Genomic DNA, 22,811 nt, shown 5'->3' on the forward strand with positions numbered 1-22,811 from the left:
AGCTTCCAAAAAGTAATGGAGATAGCTCTTGAGAGCATTCTTGAGAAATTTGTGCTAGTCTACCTTAATGACATAATAGTCTACTCAAAGAATGTGATAGACCACTTTGGTCATCTGAGGTAAGTGTTCATTAAGTGCAGGGAATATGGTGTGTCCTTAAATCCAAGCAAGTGTATGTTTTGGAGAAATCAAAGAAAGCTTTAACCATTGATCTAGAAAGAATGAGAGAAATCCTTTCTCTTCCACTTCCTAGTCATAAGAAAGGGCTACAAAGTTTCCTCGATAGAATCAACTTTGTAAGAAGGTTCATTCCCAACCTTACTACCATGGTCAAACCCCTTACAACCATGCTAAAGAAGAATATGGTTCTCACTTGGACAAAAGAAGAGAGAGCCAATTTTGAAGAAATCAAAGTAGTAATAACATAAGCTCCTACCCTTATCAATACCAACTTTTATAAGGATTTCATTTTCTATACCCTTGGGGGTGAGTCAAGCATATCATCTATCTTGACACAATTGAATGATACATATGAAGAGCAACCTATAGCCTTTTTTTGTGAAGGGCTAAAGAATTATAAGGACAAATATAATTATGTGGAAAAATAAGTTCTTGCTATCATATGAGTATTAAAGAAATTTAGACATCTATTATCACATAACAATGTCTAGCTCCTAGTTCCACATACAAGTGTGAAGGAGTTCCTCTTGAACAAAGATATTAGTTAGAAAAGAGTTGGATGGATCACCAGGGTCATGGAATATTATGTTGATAGAAAAATCACAAAGCTTGTGAGAGGTAAAGGATTGTGTGAGCAGATGATTTCATTCCAGGAAATGACTAAAGAGGTTGCACTAGTATTAGAGGATGAAAAACCAGCAAAGTATCAAAATCTAAATAGTTGGATACATGATATGAAAAACTTTTTATTGGGAGGAGGCTATCCAAAAGGATTAGATAGAGCTAAAATAAGATAGTTCAGATTGCAGTCTATTCATTTTGTCATACGTGATGGGAATTTTTTAAGGAAAGATCTCAATGGAGTCCTATTAAAATGCATTAACCATGATCAAATGGATAGAATGATCAAAGAGTTTCATGATGGTCCTAATGGTGACCACTCCTTAGCTAGAAAAACAACCATAAAGATAATGATAACTAGTTATTATTGGCCAACTCAGCTCAATGATTTTCATAAACATGTGAGGAAATGTGAGAAGTGTGCCTTCTTTTTAGGTAAACAAAGGTTAGCAACTCTTCCCTTTCATCCTATTCAGGTTGATCAACCATTTTCCTAGTGGGGGCTAGATTTTAGTGGTCCAATCAATCTACCTTCCACCTCTAGTCACAAGTGGATCTTAGCTGCAATAGACTACTTTACAAGGTGGAAAAAAGTGTAGCTTTCAAGGATGCCATAGAGACTACAGTAGTGGAATTCCTTGATGGAATTGTTACTAGGTTTGGTGTCCCTTCAAAAATTATATCAGATAATGCCAAGTCCTTTATTGGGACTCACATTTTCTATTGGGTTGTTGACCATGGTATCTATTTGAGCACTTCCTCAAATTACTATCCCTAGGGAAATGGATTGTCCAAGTCCTCCAACAAGAACCTAATTAGGATTATCAAAAGGACAATTGAAGACAATTGGAGGTGTTGGAATTCAAGTTAAGAATAACTCTTTGGGCTGATAGGATTACACCTAAGAGAGCAATTAGGAATTCACCCTTTATGCTAGTATATGGAAGGGAATCAAGGCTTCCTATTTCACTAGAGTTTTCATCTCTTGAATTAGCTCATCAATTAGAGCTAATTGAAGATAATACCATGATAGTCATGATGAAAAAATTGATTGAACTAGAATAAAAAAGAAAAAAAAGCTATGCTAACACTTGAGATACATCAACAACAGGTCAAAAGGAGTTTTGACAAGAAGGCTAAAGCTAGGGTTTTCAAAGAGGGAGACCTTGTTCTCAAGTGGGATGCGGATGTAGCTAAACCAAGAAGACACTCCAAGTTTGATGCTATGTGGAGTGGCCCATATGTTACCATGAGCTATAAAGAGTTCAATTCTTTTCAATTATCTAGGCCTGATGGTGATATTATGCCAATTATAGTTAATAGAATTTACCTTAAGCCTTGCTTCTATGGAAGGTTAAGGGTTTCTATACATAATAGAGTAGTTTCTCAATTTTTAATAAGTGCATGACTTGCACAAGCTATTTCTCTATGAAATAGAAAGGTTTTAAGGTTTTTGCAGTTGTAGAGGTTAGAATTTTTATTGTAGAACAGGGCTCATTTTTGTGGCTTTGTGCCCAATGGATTGCTAAGGCTACCAATCCATCCTTAGTAGGCAAGCATCCCCTTTGAGTCACCAAAAATGTTAGTCATTTTAGAAAACCCCTAATTTTATTACCCTAATGTCATTTGTGCCTTAGGTCTCTAAAATTGGTTGACATTATTCACATTTTCAAATATGTGTGAGAAGGTTTTTAAATAAAGCCCTAAAACCTTTAAAAAAAAACTTTTATTATAAAGTTTTGTGCAACCTTCACAAAAATATGTTTGCCCTAGTGCCTAACCCATCTCCAACCTAGGTTTACCTTTTGTTAGCTTTCCCTTTGTTTCATTTTAGTTTCTTAACCCAAGGGAGTCTTTTTCATGATTGTTAGATCTTAGATGATCGACGATAATCACTTTCTCACTTTTGGAAGATGCACAAAAATTAACGAAAGTAAGGAAGTGATGAGTTGACACCTATCCCTATGGGGCCCTCTCTAAGCACTATGAAATGATACATCTTTCAAGATGGTGATCAAATGTAGATCAAAGCTTATCGTATTCTCACTTTCTAAAGTTGTGCGAAGGATAGACAAAGTGAGAAAGCAAGCATTCAACATGTGGACATAGTGGGACTCAATGGTGGTGACGTAGTGGTGGCCACACATTGACATTTTGAGAGTTCATGGAGCATTAAAGAAAAAAGTACAGTGAGGCTTGAAAATGGTCTTCACACTATCGCAAGGGTTTGAATTGAAAAGAAAGAAAAGTTATGAATATGCAAAAATAAATCAAGACAGTTAAGGTCTAAACTGTCACAACATCGCATGGAGTTAAGGCTAACTTGAGATCAATGTTATGAAGTGGAGATCAATGTTATGAAGTGGTGAAATGACTTGATCGCATCTTCATAGGTTTAAGGCTATGGTTAAGACTTAAGGTTGTGAGACTATGAACAAAGAAAATGTTAAGGTTAAAGAGACTATTGTAACATCATGGGTGGTAACATAGTTAAAATGTTTTAAGATGCAAAGAAATGAAAACTTAAGATTGCACCTTCACAAGGTTGGATTATGAGTTAAAAATTCAAGTTGCAAGGTTGTGATGAAGGGAAATAGTTAACTTTAAATGGTTATCACAATGTTTTGGGTAAAAAGCATTGAATACATTTTAGGTTGCAAAGCAATGATAAAGGGCCAAAACAACATAAGTCAACTGATCGTAGCTTCGCACAATTAAGCCATGAGAAAAGTTTTTGAGTTGCAAGATAGGAAGGAGCATTTGATAGTTAAAGGAAATAGTTATCGCACTATCATAGGAGTCTAAGTTATAGTGACATTCTGAGTTGCGAAGCTGCAAAATAAGACAACAATCATCCAAGAAAGTGATTGCAACATCGCACGGTTAAAGCAAGCTTATATCTGGTAGTTGCAAAGAGGCAACATAGTTAATTTTTGAGGCATCAAAAAATTGCAAGTAAAACAAATGTTAAGTTCTAAACTGCCTTGAAGATGTGAGGTAGTAGGTTCCATGGTCACAGCAAGATTGCATGGGTTAATAAACTAAAGTGATAGACAACTACAAAGCAATGATAAAGCACAAAATAAAGAGGCCATAGTTTTACAAAGCCATGTACTCAATAAAGAAATAGGGTTGTGAAGAATCAAATAAGAGCAAGTGCATATTTTTAGGCTTGACATGATAGTTACAAAAAATAGGATGATCTAGTGGAATGCTTCACAGATATAAGGTCACGTGGCGAGGTTGATTGTTGAATTCAATTGACTAAATGACACAATTGACCTAGTGCTATTGTGAACACTATCAAAGTAGCTCATTGATGGAAAAAAAATCATTTGATCACCTACAATCATATTTTTGGTGTTCTCGACACTTGATAAATGAAAATTTCATTCTATCGCTGCTATGGTTATCCATCTACTGGTCGGAGTAGTTATGGATGCCATTTCAGTCTCTTAAGGGCCTGAGTTTACATATAAAAAATTAGGTTTTTTGCATAAAAAAATGCTTCCAATCAAATCTTCCTTAGATCACTAGTTATTGTTCTATACAACTTGAAGATAGTGGTTGAGGTTTAGTGTTTCAGTTGAAGTCTTCCCAGTTATGCCTAAGCTAAAAAGGAAGTTTTTGTAACTCTTTCAAAGGGTCAATTTCTCTCTAATTCTATAATAGCTATATTGTATACTCTACTCCTATAATTTCCTTTGCCTCTAAGTGAATGTATTTCTTTTTTTTACTGCTTTCTTCCATTAATATATGTGCAAAACCTTCTTGCCTTCTGTTAATGTCTTGCTTTCACTCTTCAAGTTGTATGCTCTATCCATTTTGCCTTTGAATGATATAGAATGAAGTTCCTTCCTTATAACATTCCATTGGTTTCTAATCTATATGTGATTATTGAGCTAAAAAATAATTTGAATCTATGTACCTTAGGATTATATTGATGAAGTGTGCAGTTCTAGGTAGAGATAAGATTGAACATACTATTTGGTGTATCACCCCTCTAGATTAGATTAGGTAGTTTGATTTCATGCATTTCCTTCTCCCTTTTCCTTCAAAGAAGTATTTAGGTGCATCTTGATAGTGAGGAAGCTGACCTTCTCCAGAGACTTAATCTCATTGTTCAAGTCCCACAACTTGGAGATTGTTTCCATGTTTCACAAGGTTGCCTTTAGGTCAAACTTCAGGCAAGGGTGAAAACTTTTGTGAGAATAGGAAAAAAATAAATCTTGCTTAATCCAAAATTTTTTATAAATTTTTTGAAATATTTCTAAGCTATATTCCCTCCCATAATCTATTCTCCAGGTTGATTTTCTTTTTGGATTCATTTTCAACTAGTGCTTTAAATTATTTGAACCTTAAAAGAATTTCTCCAAATTCTTAACATTTAAAAAAATGTCTTCATGGAGTAGTCATTTACAAAGACAATGTAATACAAAAATCATCCTAAGGAGGGAATAGACATAGGTACACACAAATTAGAATGAACAAGTTCAAGGACATTTTATATTTGCTTTTTTAGTGTTCTTTCCTAATGCACAACCTTTGCATATCCCTTCATGTTTAAATAACCTATTACCATCTTCTCTAAATAAGGCAATCCTTGAAATTGAAAGTTTCTTAGTCTCCTGTGCTATATTTCATTTTCTTTATTAGATTCATGAATTAGTGCTAAGGAGGGGGAGGTACGTAGTTTATAGAGACATTATTGCCTTATCCTTATGGTATTAGCATTTTTATATTTGAGCTCTTGGACCAGGCCAAAATGTTTCCATCCAATAAGGTGATTTTGTATCCTTTCTTCTTAAGTGCTTAAATTGACATAAAGTTTCTCTTGATTATGGCTACATATAAAACTCTTGTGAGCTCAAGTGAAATGTTAGATTTGAGGTTGCTAGTACATCTCATAATTCCCTTAACTAGGTAGCTTGTATCATCTCCAATTGTTACTTCATCATTATAGTCTTCATTTATGGAATTTAGATGTTCTTTGAAGCCTGTTATATGTCAAGAAACTCCACTATTTATAACCCAAGTATTAGATCTATTAAATTCTTAAATTGATAGTATAGAGTAACATTAGAGTTTCTTTGAATCCATATTTGTTTTACTGACTTTGGTGAAGGATGCTTGAGTTTTGAGTCTATCAAGACAATTTGTTGCAAGATGATTGTATTTATCACATCTTAAACATTGTAAAGTGTTAACTATAATAGATCTAAATAGACTAAACCTTATTATAAGTTATCCACTTATAATAGCTTCAACTTATTGGTAAAAAAACTTCCTAAACACATTAAATTAATACACTATAAAGTGGTAAATAGATTTGTAGTTCCTACCAAGTATTAGGTTCATTAATTGACTTATGAGAATATTGTTGGGATTTACAACTGGGAAGTATACTTCTGAGGAGGAGGGGTTGGGGGGGGTGAATCAGAAGTACTAAACTCTGACCAATAAAACTTTTAACTTTAAAACATTACATGCATAAACATATAGTAATAACATGTAAAGCAAATGCATCCACTTAAACACTTGACACCATACATGATTACCTAGAAACCCTCCAATGAGAAGGTAAAATTGGGGTGGGGATGATACCCACAACTCTTCACTACTTCAGTAATAAAGTTCATCTATTAAGGTTACATATTTTGACCATTCTCATGATCTGCCCTATGAAAGGCCTGCCCTATTAAAGGCTTACAAGGATTGTTAGATCCTACCCTGTTAAATGATTTTAACACTATATCAAAAGTGTACCTGGCTAAAGGATTTACAAAACACTCACTTGGAATGTCACCTTGTTAAAGGCTTTATACAATGGCTGTTAAACCAACCTAAGTCCATAGGATTTCATTCTGCTGTAACAATTATTAGAGAGTACATTAGAATGTTTGATCTGATGCACTTAAAATCTGATATTGCTGATTTTAGATCCTTGTTCTATCCAATTTGATCCTTACTAATCTAGTATGAAAAATTCTGTAACCTCTATCCTTTGTTCTGCTAATTGACTCTGCAGTTTTGTCCTTCTTCTAAGTCTCCTTTAACTTGATCAGTTCACCCCTTTTTACTTCCTTCAAACTTTCCTAGCATTATCTCCTCACATGCATTCTTTTTCTCACACTTGAATAATGAGGCTTTGACCTCCTTAAAAATATTTAATGACTGAGGGCTAGGTAAAAATCTATGACTGAGATTCATCCAACTTTTGGCTCAAATCTTTCCATTTTTTTGATTGGTTGCATGTTGATTGCATAAGGAATCCAAATAGATTCATTCTTATCTTTTAATCCTTCGAGATTTATCCATATGTTAGCTCAAAAATGGTTTACATCTTAGTTTGTGAAGGCACAAACTCTTATGCTAATTTTATGTTACTTGGCACTTGCTAATTACTAATGCTCGACACAAACTAAATTCTGTCTTGCTCAGCACTTGAACTTGCTTAGTATCTATTGTTCACTCAACACATATACTTACTTAGTACTATCTATCTGCTCGACATCTAAATGACTCGACACTTGTTGAATTTCTAGCTTGACACATATTATAACTTGGCATCTATATTATACTTGACATCAACTTAGAAAATTTCTTAAGTGTGTTGACACTCAATTTTCAAAACTAATCTGAGATCAACAATATCCCCCTTTGACATGACTCTCAAAAACACTTAACTATACATGATGAATCTAATATCCTTGAGTATAATATACATTTTGTTTGGCATATATAAAAAACTTCAAAATTGTTCAAAATTTTGTGAAGGACTATATACCTCAAAATTTTGTGTCTCCCCCTAAGTTGATGTGCCATTTTCTTGCATCCAAACATCTCTCTAAGTAGATTAATTTGCCTCTACTAATACTCCTTGTCTTTATTCTGAATTTTGATACTCTTTACCTAATGTGTTTTATTATGCCTTGTTTTTCTCTATTTTCTCTCCCTTTTTTGTTCTATAACTCCCCCTTTTATTTTGGCTCCCCCTTTCTCATTTCTCCCCTTGCAAATTAAGTGTCCTTTTGGCCTTTTAGTTTTTCTCCCCCTTTTTACAATTTCTCCCCCATTTTGACACTTGTGTCAAAGGGTCTATACTCTGACTGAATATTTGGCCAAGAAGGTCTTGTTCACTTCCATTACAATTCTCAGAGCAACATGGAAACTTCTAGGGATTTTATTTGTATTGTTGTCTCTACTGCAAGGTGAACTAAGCCATGTAATGTTGAAATATTGGGGTCTTTCTTCAATACATTTTGTGCGTAGGCTATTTCTTTTTGTAAAATTTCCATGTGAGGGGTTAGGGCAGATTAAATTTGAACTAATTTGGCTCTTGTATTAGCCTCTTCTGCTATTAGTACAACTAGTTCTTTCTATGTGTGAAGCGTTGTATTAAAGTGCTTCTCACTTTGAGCTAGATCTTTAGGTAGTTGCATGCTAGATATCTTCAAGTTCCTTTCCAAGCTCATTATTCTCTAGCTAGTTTCTTTTGTGAAAATGGAAGGATCACACAATTTTGAGTACAATGAGAATATGTTCTCAAGTACTATCTTCACCTTTTCAATTTTCTTAGCCAACTCTACCTGTGATAGTGCTATTTTGCTAGATATTTTTTTCATTTATCTTTGTTTGAAACTTCTTTTCTGACCATTCCATCAACTTTTCATTAGTATCATGGTCTTCACTTTGCACCTGGTCCACTATTTCTGAATGTTGCTCCATAATGGGCTTTGTTTCATCAAGTGATTGTAGGCTAAAGGAATATAAGAAGATATCATTTATTTTAATTAGTGCTTGCTTCTGTTTATACTCATTTCTGAGTATCTCCTACTTCTTCCTTTCTAATGTCTCTTGCACTTCATTGATCTAGTCAATATTCATGGTTGCATAGTCATACTTTGGAATGACTATTTATTCATCTAATGTAGGGTCTCCATAGTGAAGCACCCTTTCAACCTTTGTAGAGCTCAATCCTAGTGCTAAAATTTGAAGTGGTATTGCTTCAGTGCTCGACTTTTGAGGCATTCTTGTAGGAGTCCCAGTAGTTGGTAGATTTACTAAGGTTTGAATTGCTTCTTGCTCCTTTTATTTTGGGGTCTCCTTCTCCTCCTATGATCTTCCTTGGTCAATTACTATTATTTGAGGTGGTGAACCTTGTACTTGTGCAGTAGGGATAGAAGTATCCATCTATCCTATTTGGTCTTTTGTTGGCTCCTCGGCAGTTGTAGTGACTTTATCTATGGTACCAACCTTAGCTAATGTATCTTGTGCAACTTGATCTTTAGGTTGTCCACTTGTAGCTATAGGGATGATAGAAGATGTTTCTTGTGTTTCCATCTTATCCCTAGTCAAGTTAGCTACTACTTTTTGTAACTCATCTACACTGACCAATATTGGATTACTACATAATTGGACTTGTAGAGTTGATTGGTTAAGGATCTTTTCGAGATCCTCTGTAGTCAATGGGTTGATGTTTTGATTGGAATTGTTAGGAACATCCTTCACTTTTATTATTTCTACAGGTGTAGAAGTGTCATGTGGAGGACTTGGAGGTGGCAATTGTGTGTCTGGCACACTCTATTCTATTTTTTGCTCTTCAACAATTGCCATATCATCTTTTTGAGTTTCCTTCTCCACTGTATCATTTACCTATTCTTTTTCACCTTCACCTTCCTTTTCATTGCCATCCTCTTCTCCATTATTTCTCCCCTCAAAGGGATCATCTTCTTCTTCTTTGATAGTTGTTAGGCCATAAATTAATTTCCACATTTGAGTGGACTTCTTAACAACATCTTCAATCTTATTCTAAAGAATGCTAAATGCTCTATATTTGGGTGCAAATTTTCTCCCATGCTTCTTATTAGCCTTGGTTATTTTCCCTTTTGTGAGCTCAGGCATTACTCAAGCCAATGTTGACTCTCTTATTTCCTTTTCCATGTTGAGGCAATAATGCCATTTATTTTCAATAATAGAATACAAATCTTTGGGCATTGAATTGTCAAGTTCAAGTGGAGTGTTCTTGAACTTGGCCATCATGGTGTAGACTGATTCTTCAACCATCTTCTACTCTTTTCTACTTAACTTATTGAGATCAATGCTATTTAGGCCAGTTAAGTCTACATTATCTTTAATATTATCACATATATTTTCTAAATCAGACTTGGTGGTGTGACTTACCACTCTAAATTGGCTTGTGTCTTCTGCCTCTATTCTCTTTTCATCTGAGTCAGGTTGAGTAACATATTTTCTTCTCAATTTCTTCTTTTTCTCTTGCTCCTTAGCCTCCTTAGTTGCAGCTCTTGTACTTGCCCTTGTAGTTGGCTTAGCTGGGCTTGGCTTGGAATTTTTTTGCCTTTATACTGAGCTGTAGGTTGTTTCTAAGATTTTCTTTTCTTTGACTCTGGCTTGGTAGGTGCTTCCTTGGCTTGCTCTTCCTCCTCAACACCTTCTTCCTCTTCAGCATCTTCTCCCATGCCTTGTGTCGAGGCAAGTGGCTCTTGGCCCTATTCTTCTTCTTCTTCTTCATCATCTTCTTCTTCTACTTCTGCTGTCCCTTCACCAAATTTGGCCTTAAGATTTTTGACCAATTTTTCCTTTTTCTTTAGAGTTGAAGTATTTTTCAATTCCATTTTAACTTTAGATTTTATAATGTCAAAAGTGCCAAAAGGTTTTTCACTTTTGTCAATCTCTTCTGCAAGCAATGCTGTGATTGCTACTGAGGCCTCATCTATGTTTATCTCATATCCAAGTGGCTGTAGCCATCTCACCCTTGGTACTGCTTCTTGGATATAAGTGTAGTCAATGTCAACTAAGAAACAAATGTCATTAATATGTTGATCCACTAGGAAGACTGGAATCCTTAGTCTTTTCTTCATGGACTTTTTGAAGTCTTCAAAATAGCTTGTCATTAAGGTTTCAAAATTAGCTCCCATCTGCTCTATATACTCATTTAATTGTACTGCTATAGACCTATTGGTCTTCCAACTTATCTTACCAAAAGAGGGAAATTCATTCTAAACATAGAAAAATATGCATATCAAAATTGATCCAAACTTACACTGAGCACTCTTGGATCTCCTTATTGCTCCCAAATTCTCCATAATTTGTTGTAGTTGCAGTTCTACTAGATCATATGTATGATCCTTCTTGACAAGTTTGTATCCCACATTAACTACAATGTAAGGTACACTATTTAGTTAGCTTGATTGGTATAATTTTTTAGATATAACCCTAACAACAAATTCTACAAGTGGATCTCTAATTGTGTCAATGGTCATGCCTCTTTTGTTCCACTTTGCCCCAATGTTCTTCTCTATGGCTTCTTTTGAATCACTCAAGTTCTTTGGCTATTCTAGGGTTGGTTATCCTAATATCCTATGTATGATTCTCTTTGAAAATTTAATAGGTCCACCTTCCAACCATAGGCATCCATCATGAATTCTACTTAGTACAATTCTTATCCATTTCATCTTGAAAACTGCAGGGAAATCTAGGGCACAGGTTAAACCCTTTCTTACAACAATTTGAAATTCTTCCTTTAGTACCCCATTCTCACAAAGTTTATCATAGGCTTGCCAAATCTCCATGTCACCAATTGCTCCAACCTTATAATTATAACACTTTTTGACATCTTGCACCATAGCAACCTTAGGTGGAATTATGGATAGTGCACCAACAGGGTCATTCTCGTATGTGACTTTAGGAATTGGCCTAAAATCTGGTTGTTTAACTTCATTATTGACAAACTAAAACTCAAACAATTCCTTGTCTTTGGGATTCCTAGAGGTTGATGCCATTTTTGAAAACTAGGATTTCAAGATGTAAAAATTACATAACTGTGTATCTCGACATTTGCGTAAATACCTTGAATCAATGATATCACTCTAAATTGTTGTTGGAATCTTCTTGAATTCTTTGTCCTTCTTGAAATTGCTTCTTCACTTTGTTTGCTCTCCACTCTTTATTCACAATGATAAAAAATGATCCAAAACTTGACCTTATACCCTTCATTACATAGCATTTAATGCCTAGTACATATACAACTATCCACTTAGCTCCTTATGCAATTTCTATTTCACTCAGCTTCCAATGATTTTAAACACTTAGAATCTACTTGAGTTTCCCTTACTCGACTTCAATAAGAATTTCCTTTTACTCAGTGACGACTACTAACTCAGCTTCAACTGGCTTTGATAGACAACTCAACATATACTAGGATTTTACTTGACATCTAAAGGCAACTTTCCTTACTCGAAAACAATATGAATTTTTTTGAATATTTAACCTTGCATCTTTATTCATGCTGATCTATCCTTTTTAGTGCTAACTCATTCTAGGAACTAATGTATGATAAAACATTTAATATTAGTCCTACATACCTTCTTTTTCTTAGTTTGATGAAATATGACTACTTGACCCTTTAGGTGAAGTGATCCCTTGATTTGATGTGTTGCATCCATCTTTCTTCTTCCATGTCTTATTCATCTCTCCTCTAATGTGCTCAACATCTATCTTTCCTTTTCCCTTGTTTGACTTTGAGTTAGGTGCCTTTGTCCTTGTTGGGTAGTGCTTGTTGATATGACCAAACTTTAAATAACTAAAGCATGTTGTTTAGCTCAACCATCTGCTATAGCTTCCACTAAAATGTGTTCTTATGCAATTTTTAGGGATGTGCCCATACTCTTGACAATAGCGACAACTATGTCTTGTGTTATAATCCCAATTATATGAATTTTCATGTCTTCTTCCCTTGTTTGATGACCATGTGGTCTTGGATCTACATGTAAAGGCTTTATGTCCATACTTTTGACAATTGTAGTAGTGTCCTTCAAAACTTGGTGCATGCATGGTTCTTGTCCTGCATTCATGTGCTTGATGACCTTGTTTGTTGCACTTGTAACAATGTCATATTCTTTGGCTTGGCATTCTAACTACCATTCTTGTTCCTACAAACATTAGCTGTATGTCCTTTCTTACCACAATGATGACAAGTAGGTTTTGAATTCTTACCTTTTCATTCCTTTGTTTAGTAGTCTTGGATGATTCTCCTTCTTTAGTGCTTGTGTAGCCTAAACCTGACGTGTCTTTACTAGATCTAGGGGATTTTAATAGTTTCTCAAAGTACTTGATGGCTTCATTTAGCTTGTTGAAACTCTCAACAAATTCCTTCTCTCTTTTTAGGTCATTTTGTAGTTGCTCATTTTGCAACTTCAATGTAGTTATCTCAATATCCTTAACATTCATCTCATGATGTGCATTCATCATTTGGCTTAGAGTATCCAACTGCATGTTTGAGATCCTAGACAACTCTGCTAATTTTTCTTCCAATCTATTTGATAGGATTCTTTTGTCTTCTTCAATCATGGCCTTATCCTCTATGGCTTTCTTCTTTTGTTCAGTCACTTCACATAGCAGTATTGCTTGTGATTCTAGCTCCATCTTGAAATTTCTAATCTCTTCAACTTGTGCTTTGTTCTTGTCCATTAGATTTGCAATTACTGCATCAAACTTACAAGAGTTACCATCTGCAAATAACTTTGTGGTGTCAATCTCCTTGTATTGGGTGTCATTCTTAGCTATGGCAATTTCTTTCCTTGTCCTTAGCAATCTCCTCAAGGCATCTCTGGCTTCATCCAATTGTTGCAGTAGGAGGTGTATCTCAATCTCTTGATTTTCAATGGCCTTTCCCAACTTGTAGACTTCCATCTCAAGATCTTTTCTCCAAGCTGTAAGGCTTCTCCTGATGAGAACTTAGCTCTGATACAAGTTGTTTGGATTTACAATTAGGAAGTATACTTTTGAGAGGGGGAGGGGGTTGAATCAAAAGTACTAAACTCTAACCAATAAAACTTTTAACTTTAAAACATTGCATACATAAACATATAGTAATAACATGTAAAACAAATGCATCCACATAAACAATTGACACCAGATATAATTACCTAGAAACCCTTCAATGAGAAGGTAAAATTGGGGTGGGGATGATACCCACAACTCTTCACTCCAATAAAGTTCACCTGTTAAGGTTACATATTTTGACCATTCTCATGATCTTCCATGTGAAAGGCCTACCCTGTTAAAGGCTTACAAGGATTGTTAGATCCTACCCTGTTAAAGGATTTTAACACTCTATCAAAAGTGCACCTAGCTAAAGGATTTACAAAACACTTACTTGAAATGTCATCCTGTTAAATGATTTCTACAATAGCTGTTAAACCAACCTAAGTCCATAGGATTTTATTTAGCTATAACAATTGTTAGAGAGTACAATAGAATATTTGATCAGATGCACTTACATCTGATATTGCTGATTTTAGATCCTTGTTTTGTCCAATCTGATCGTTACTGATCTGGTATGAAAAATTCCATAACCTTTATCCTTTGTTCCACTAACTGACTCTGTATTTTTGTCCTTCTTCTAAGTATCCTTTAACTTGACCAGTTCACCCCTTCAAACTTTGCTAGCATTATCTCCTCACATGCATTCTTTTTCTCACACTTGAATTATGGGGCCTTGACCTCCTTAAAAAGATTTCGTGACTTAGGGTTAGGTATGAATCTATGATTGAGATTCATCCAACTTTTTTCTCAAATCTTTCCATTTTATGATTGGTTGCATGTTGATTACATAGGGAATCCGAATAGATTCATTCTTATCTTTTAATCCTTCAAGATTTATCCATATGTTGGTTAAAAAATGGTTTACATCTTAGTTTGTGAAGGCACAAACTCTTATGCTAATTCTATGTTACTTGACACTTGCTGATTATTGATGCTCAACACATACTAAATTCTATCTTTCTTAGCACTTGAACTTTCTTGGCATCTATTGTTCACTCGACACATATACTTGCTTGGCACTATCTATCTACTTAGTATCTAAATGACTTGGCACTTGTTGAATTTTTGGCTGGGTACATATTGTAACTCGACATCTATATTATACTTGGCGGCAACTTAGAAAATTTATTAAGTGTGTTAACACTCAATTGTTAAGATATTTTCTACTCGGTTAAGATATTTTCTACTATAATGGTTAGATAGTAATAGTGAAATGATCTATTTAAAATATCAACTAACTTTTCTTGATCAGATCTCCATTCTACCGATATCTTTTCTTACTAACTGGACATCACATCAACATCATCATTCCTCTTCTCTTCGCACTATAGATTTCCTTGGTTTTATCCATTCACTCAACACTTCTATCACCACCTTAACAAGAACTTGAGTAGTAACATTTACCTTGTCATCTCTTCCTTATATAGACAAATTTTTGCCACTTTATCTTCTTTAAATTTTCTTCTGCTTAATCATAATAGTCAATCAATATTTCTAGCTTAGATACATTGAATCTAGACACTTGAGAAAATATTTGAACTGTGATTTTTGTGCATTCCCTTAGATCACTAAACATGCTTCAAATCTTGACCATCTTATCTTTCCTTAGTTATTTCAGCCATTAATCTTGCTTAAAATTTTTTTCCTTATCTTAGAATCTTCTAGAATAGTTTAGATCATTGCTTGATGTTTTCATTTATCCAATCTTTCTCAAACTATTCTTATTTTACCAAACTATATTCAAGCTTCACCAAATTCCACATCACTTAGTTAATACTATTCTCAGTTAATACTATTCTTGCTTGGTTACCTCTGCTATTACTCGGATAACACTAACTCACTTAGCCTTCTAACTTCTTTATTTACTAATCACCATTTCTTTCTTGGTGTACACCTTACTAATTCCTTCTCTTTTCTCTTTGTAACTTCATTCCTTCCTTTCCCAACTAATAAAAATTTCTTGTACATTATCTTAACTCTTCATTAGATCACGTAAAACAATCAAACCATTATTTTCTTGTCATGGAACAATTCATCAATCGCCCGAATACCATATACTCAACATTAGTTATTCATTCCATCTTCTAACTCTTTCTTCCAATTCTCCATTCAACATCACATCCTGTAGATGATTGCAACTTACATGAATTAGTATACTCAAACAAGTTGATATTAGTGACAATATAACAATTGATCTAACTCTTCTACATACAATTCATAGCTCTATTCTTACCTTGTTCTTCATCAACATCAACAATCTCTCCATTTGATTTATCATTACAAGTTATCTTCAATAATATAATCAACTCATCTATTGTGTCCAACAATATCTCCCTTTGGTATTGATGGCAACACATCATGAAATATACCATCCAATACCAAACTTCATCAATAATACATTTATTCATCTTAGTATCCGATGACAACACTTCAATCACTATAATAAACTCCCTCTAATTATCCTTCATGTTCTCATCATTTGTTAGAATATTAAGAATAACTATGGCGGGTGGGGGGGGGGGCGGGGTGGTGGGGTGGGGTGAATCAATTATCCTTAGGTCCAGATGTATAAAATCAACTTTTAGCAAATCCAACAAATTCAATAAAACTCATGAAAAACATATCAAATAAGATTGTTCATCACCATTCAACTTATTCATTCCATTTTAGCTCTCTGTTCAATATGTGCGACTAGCAGAATAATATCATAGTTAATGTAATGCCTACCCCTAGTTTTCTTTTTGATATATTGTCAAATTCTTTAGGCCAATTTTCATGGTTACGTGATTTGATTTTGTGAAACTTGGTTATCTAATTTGGTTGATACTATTTACATGTTTGGATTACATATTTGATGAGCTACTTTATACTCAAATATTTAATATGTTCATGGTTATTCTTTTGATGATGATGTTTTTCATACTTCATATAGTAATTTTAGTTGCTTTCATGATGACAATTATATGGATGATTTATATCTGGTTTTATGGTTACTTACCCCATACTTGCATGTGTATGGTATACATGTATGTTTTAATTTATGTTTGATATATCTGATGTGGTTGAGGGAAGGAGTTGTAGTCACCTACTAGTTTGGATATACATGATACATCACTCCCCACCATTTCCTAGTTAGTTTAGATATATATGTATATGTACATGTTTGACTTTTAGGCAAATTACTACTATCGAGCATCGACTTCCCTGAATTTCCAAAATGAGCTTGCCCTATCATAGTATCTCAATGGTAAAAGATGGGAGATAGTTCTCAAGTCAAAATCCTAAACCTGAGCCTAATTGTCCTAGAATAAAGGACACATATTGGATTTATTTACCTTTTTGAATTCATCAAAGTGACCTAAATTCAAGATTTTTAATCTTTGAGTTTGATTTCTACTTTGTATTTTAGATGAGTTTTCTTATTGAGTTTGTGGGTCTGTTGTGATTTTCAAATATAATTGAATCAACCAAAGATATTATTGAATTATTTAATTAAACGAAAATTTTATAAAGAAAAATCAATTTTATTATATTTAATTAACTGAAAAATTAATTAAATAAGAAGAAATAAATTTAAAGATTTAATTAAAAGACTAAATTTGGTGCAATTATATTTATTCAATTTAATAATAATAAATTTAGAAGTTACATAACTCATCCCTCACTTATTACCTTCTTGATAGATACAATTGAAAATAATATTGTCAAAATATTTGCACAGTTCTAAAGCTACAACTAATTTAGCATCTATTTGCCAGTTAGGAAGGGAACCTTTTCTAAGGGCATTAATAATAATGGTGGAATCCCCTTCAACTTCTAAAAATTTAATATTTAAAGATTTACAGAATTGAAGGCCCTCAACTAGGGTAGAAATCTTTTCCTAGTTGTTAGTAGCTTCTCCTACATATTTGGAAAAGTTAGTGACTTCAATCCATTGATGCAACACCCTATACTTGCTTGACCCCAATTTCCTCTAGAAGCTCAATCAAAATTGAGCTTGAACCATCCATCCTATGGAGCCTTCCAAACACATTCTAATCTCTTAAATTTACCTAGAGTCCCTCCATCACCCAGAAAGGGAGGAGTTTTCAGACCAATCCAAGTACCTCTCATCCTTTCATCCCAATGCATCATTTTAGCATATTTGGGAAGAAAATTAAGAGATCTTTTGTTTGTTAATTCAATAATAGAGACTTCAATATTTTTCTTTAATTGATCAATAGGCATCTGCTTATCCTGGAAGATTCTACGGTTCCTCTCCTTCCATAGTTCACATATAATTATGGATGGAGACATAATCCAAAGGATATGATATATACTATCAGTTTTCAAAATGGCCAAGAAGTCAACATACTCTTGATTAAATTTGGAAAAGCAAACATAATTCCCAATTGTGAACTTAGCCAATGCTAAATTGAGCTTGATTAAGGGCTATTAAGAAAGAGGTGGCCAACAGATTCCTCATTAGATTCACATAGTGGGCATATGCTAGGCCCCTGAATCCCAAACTTTTTAAGCCTTTTTTTTGTAAGAGCCCTTTGATGAAGGAAAATCAAAGAGAAAAATCTAGGTTTGGGAAGGCATAACTTATCCCAATATAGAAGGAGAGGGAAAGGAGATGGAGAGAATCCTTGAAGAGATTAAAGATACAAATAGCCCAATTTTGAGCTGTACTCTCCATTGTTTCTCCCATCCCATATAAGTTTGTCATCCCTCCCTTAAAGGAGATCATTCTAGATCTTAGAATAGACTGAAGAAGAAATTTATCTTCTAAGGGAATATCTTCAACATCAAGATTTCTCCACTTCCAATGCAATCCACCTTCTCCAAAAATCACATAGTCCTTCACCTTTGTTCCCCATTTCTCTACTAAATAAGATTTGGCTTTTAGCAGGGAAGGATACTAGACAAGGGGCTTATAGCCACCCCAAGAGTCTTCCCAAAAAAAGCCTCCTTTCCATCCCCAAGATTCCATGAGAGCTTATTCTGAATGATATTTCTACATTTCAAGAGAAAATTCTAGAATCTAGAGCCTTTGAGAGGGTTGATCTCCCTAAAGATATTGACTGGATTAGGGGATGAAAGGTATTTATGGGAAAGAATCCTAATCCATTTGAGGTTAGGGAACCTAACCATCTTCCATAATAACCTTGTTCCTAAGGCCATTCCTTGACATTTGATATTTTTAATACCAGCTCCACCTAAACTCTTAGACCTACATATTTGGTCCCATGAAAGAAGGGAAAATTGAAGTCAATCTGCATTACCCTGCCAAAAAAAGGTTCTAAGTAGACCTTCAATTTCTATCACTTTGCTATTTGGGGGATCCAAACATGAAAGCTAGTAAATAGGTTGTGCTAATAAAATAGTAGAAACCATAGTCTTCCTTCTTGTCGAGGAAATCCACTTACCTTTCCAACTAGCAATTTTTATTTTTAATTTTTCTACTAGGGGATCCCATAGTTTAGATACATTGTGACCTAAATTAAGAGGGAGACCCAAGTATCTACAAGGAAAGATAGCTTTGTTAAAGTCTAAAATGGCACAAATTTGAGCTTACAAATTGGTGGAGGTGTTGAAGATTAAAAGAATCTTCGATTTATCTCTATTAATTTCCTAACTTGATGCTTTGGAATAGTTATCAAAAATATCCTTCTAGGCATAGGCTTCTTTAGTCGATCCTCCTCCAAATAAAATTGTATCATCTAAAAAATACTTGTGTGTAGATGGTTCCTCCCCATTGGTTATTGAGATACCTTTGAGGGATCCTTCCATTCTTTCTTGCGAAATTGACCTTACTAGTGTATTAACCATAAGAATAAATAGAAAGGGAGAAATAGGGTCTCCTTGTCTTAGTCATCAAACATCAACATTTCTTAGAAAGGGATAAAAAGGGAGAATAAATTGACCTTCCTAGTGCATCAACCGACAACATTTCTAGTATCGATTGTTTAATTATTGCTTCATCTTCCTTATTAATTATTAGTTGCAAGGCTCAAAAAAGATGGTAAGTAACAAGCTATCTTTTATAGTAGGATAAGAGAGTTACCATTAGTTTTTGTATTTGTGTCCTCACTGAATCATAATTATATTTGCAAGCTCTAATTCTTTATGAAGTTTGAAATATAAGGTCATAAGGGAGGCCTTTATTACTCCCTTTAAGTAATTGATATAAACCTCCCCTCTTTCAAACTTCCTGCTTTCCTTACTCTTTGTTTGATCAGATTTGAAAAGTATCATTTTGATTGGTTTGTAGAAGTATTTTAAAAAGATATTTTGTGATGTTATTAATCAGCTCTGGGTGTATTGAAGTTTATTCAATTCGAAGTTTGGTTTATATGTTTAAATGCTTCTTTAAGACTTTATGAGTTATTGCTTCTAAACCTCTGGTTGATGACCTTTTGTAATTTCTTGTTTTTATCTTTTTAATAATATTTTTATTTAAGTTTCTAATCTATGACATAAAATTATGGAGTTGTCTATTTGGTTAGTGTTTGTGTGACATTTTAGGTAATTTAAGACACAAGAGTGGATCTCTATTGAGAAGATGATGAATTATAACCATTGGATGTGGAATAGGGATATATTTTAGATTCTAGGCTAATTTCATCCTTTCAGTGCCTTACAAGTTGGGTTGTACTCTTTTTATGTCTAATATATGGCCTTAGCCTCTTGCTTATCAAAAAATATTTTTTTTTAGAAGTTGCATTTAAATAATGGACTTTAAATATTATTATTAATTAAATTAATAAATATGTTTTCTAAAAACGTCTTTCTTATAAAAAAATGAAGTGGGAATAATATAAATAAAAGTTTATTCTAATTAAAGGTAAAAAGCACACACAAGGGAATTGAATAAATTAAAATAATAAAAGTTTATTTTAAGGAGAGGCCTTTGCATGTTTGAAAACTAGAAATACTAGGTAGAGTTAAACTCTTTATAAGAGATTCAAGCTCGTTTCTACACAGGTTTTGGAGGACCAATTTTTTGAGATTGAAAGATGGGACATTTCTTAAGGATCTCGAGGATGAGAATTTTTGCAATCATTGATCTTTTGTCATATTTTAGCATTAGATTGAGGTAGGAATTTTTTTGAATTCATTGTAGGAAATCTCTTGAAAAACCTTTGTCTTCTTTGTGCCTATTTTATGGATTTTTGTTTATGGAAAACATATCTTGAATTGAAACCCTTGTTTAAAAATCGATTGTTCTTCAATTGTGAAACATCTATGAAAAATAAATTGAAACCCTTACCAAAAAAGTTGAAATTTAGAAAATGGATTCATGTGTAGGGTATGTAATCAAGGAAATACATATTTGCAATAAAATTGATTGGTTGCATCTATTTTTCTCTATCAAATTGTATATAAAAAGAGTTAAAAAAAACATATGTAAGAAAAAATTACCGTGGTAATTTATCTTTTTTTTGGAAATTGGGCATGTGTGTTCTTTTAAAAAAAATGCAATAAATATAAATATAAGTATAATTATAAATAAATAAATAAATAAATAAATAAATAAATAAATAAATAAATAAATAAATAAATAAATAAATAAATAAATATATGTTTGGGGGTTGGGGAGGGGGAGGGGGAGGGGGGCACCACCTCCCCAACCCCCATCATCTCTCATGGTGACTAAGCCTATTACACGACATACTTGTTGCCATAGCATGAGGTATTGTCATAAGGTAGTACATTGCTACTGTGGCTAGCAAGGTTACCGTGATAGCAATAGCCTACATGCTTCAAACAAAAAGGTAAAAGTATTTTTTAATGCTTTTTTAATTATTAGTTTAAAATTATTTTATTTAAAACAAATAAATTATATATATATATATATATATATATATATATATATATATATATATATATATATATATATATATATATATATATATATATATATATATATATATATATATATATATATATATATATATATATATATATATATATATATATATATTATAGTTTATAGTTAAAACATTAATTTAGTTTTTTTAATATTTATATAAGTTTAGTTTAATTAAATTTTAGTTACAACTTAATAGTATATAATTTGTATTTCTTTTAAAAATTGAATTTAATATTTATTCAAGGTGATTATTATTTAATTTTTATAATTGGATCTTTAAAAATAGTAATTGAAAATCATATGTATATTGTTAGATAAACTAATTTATTTTTTCCATGTGGATTATCATTGGACTTTAATAAACACGTAGTTTATTTGGGAAGGCGTAGATGATTAAGATATAAACATGAAACTTATATTTTGATCGATCTAAACTTGGAAACCTTTGTCAACTGGGAAAACTTTGAAAATGAAAACTTGAAACTTTTTTTTGAATCAATTTTTATGAAATTATTGTTAGAGTAAATAATTAATTTACTAATTATTTATTCTATTTACTTAAGCTTACTTAGGTAAATGCATTTATTAATTAGTTGTAGTGTAGGAGTTAGTTATAAGTTGTCGACAATACATGAGTTTGTTCTCTCCTAAATCATACTTATCCTCTCACATTGTTTGAGGACTTTCTACCTTATGTGGATGTATGCTTAGTTGTCACACTTATCTCCTAGCATCTTCTAGCTCATTCTGGAAGATTGTTGGAGCTCTTTATATTCGGGTTCCCTCTTTGTATTTTCACAACAAAATCACTTCTTGCATATTGTAAATACATATTTTCTTGTGTTTGCATACTTGTTTTTTCTCATGTCCATTTAGGGTTTTTCCCTTGCTCCACGCTCTTCTCTCCTTGGCTTCCCTTTGATAGGTTTTCGCATGCAGGTGATCTTGGGCATCTTTAAAGTTGGATTTCATCAACTCTAACATGGTATCAGAGCCTTCCTGTTGCTGCTTCGTTGAAGAATTTTTGAAGCCGTGATTTGAAGTCACAAACCCTAGCTTGTTTGTGTTTTTTTTTTCAAATCAGGGGATTAGAAAAATTTTAGAGCACTTTCAGCCCAAACAGACACTGCCATTGGATCCGAAAGGCCATTTGCAGTTAGGATTCATATAAAACTTGTTATTTTTGGAGACAAAGCTCCGAGAGGAAATTTTTTTGTTGTTGCAGGGCTTCCATATGAACTGTATGGATGATTTTATAATTTTTAAAAAAAAAAAAATTGTTGCAGGGCACGCTGCTTAGTAGCCA

Source organism: Cupressus sempervirens, chromosome 1, assembly GCF_028749045.1.
Source record: "Cupressus sempervirens isolate cs-2001-9-10 chromosome 1, ASM2874904v1, whole genome shotgun sequence".
Lineage (NCBI taxonomy): Eukaryota > Viridiplantae > Streptophyta > Pinopsida > Cupressales > Cupressaceae > Cupressus > Cupressus sempervirens.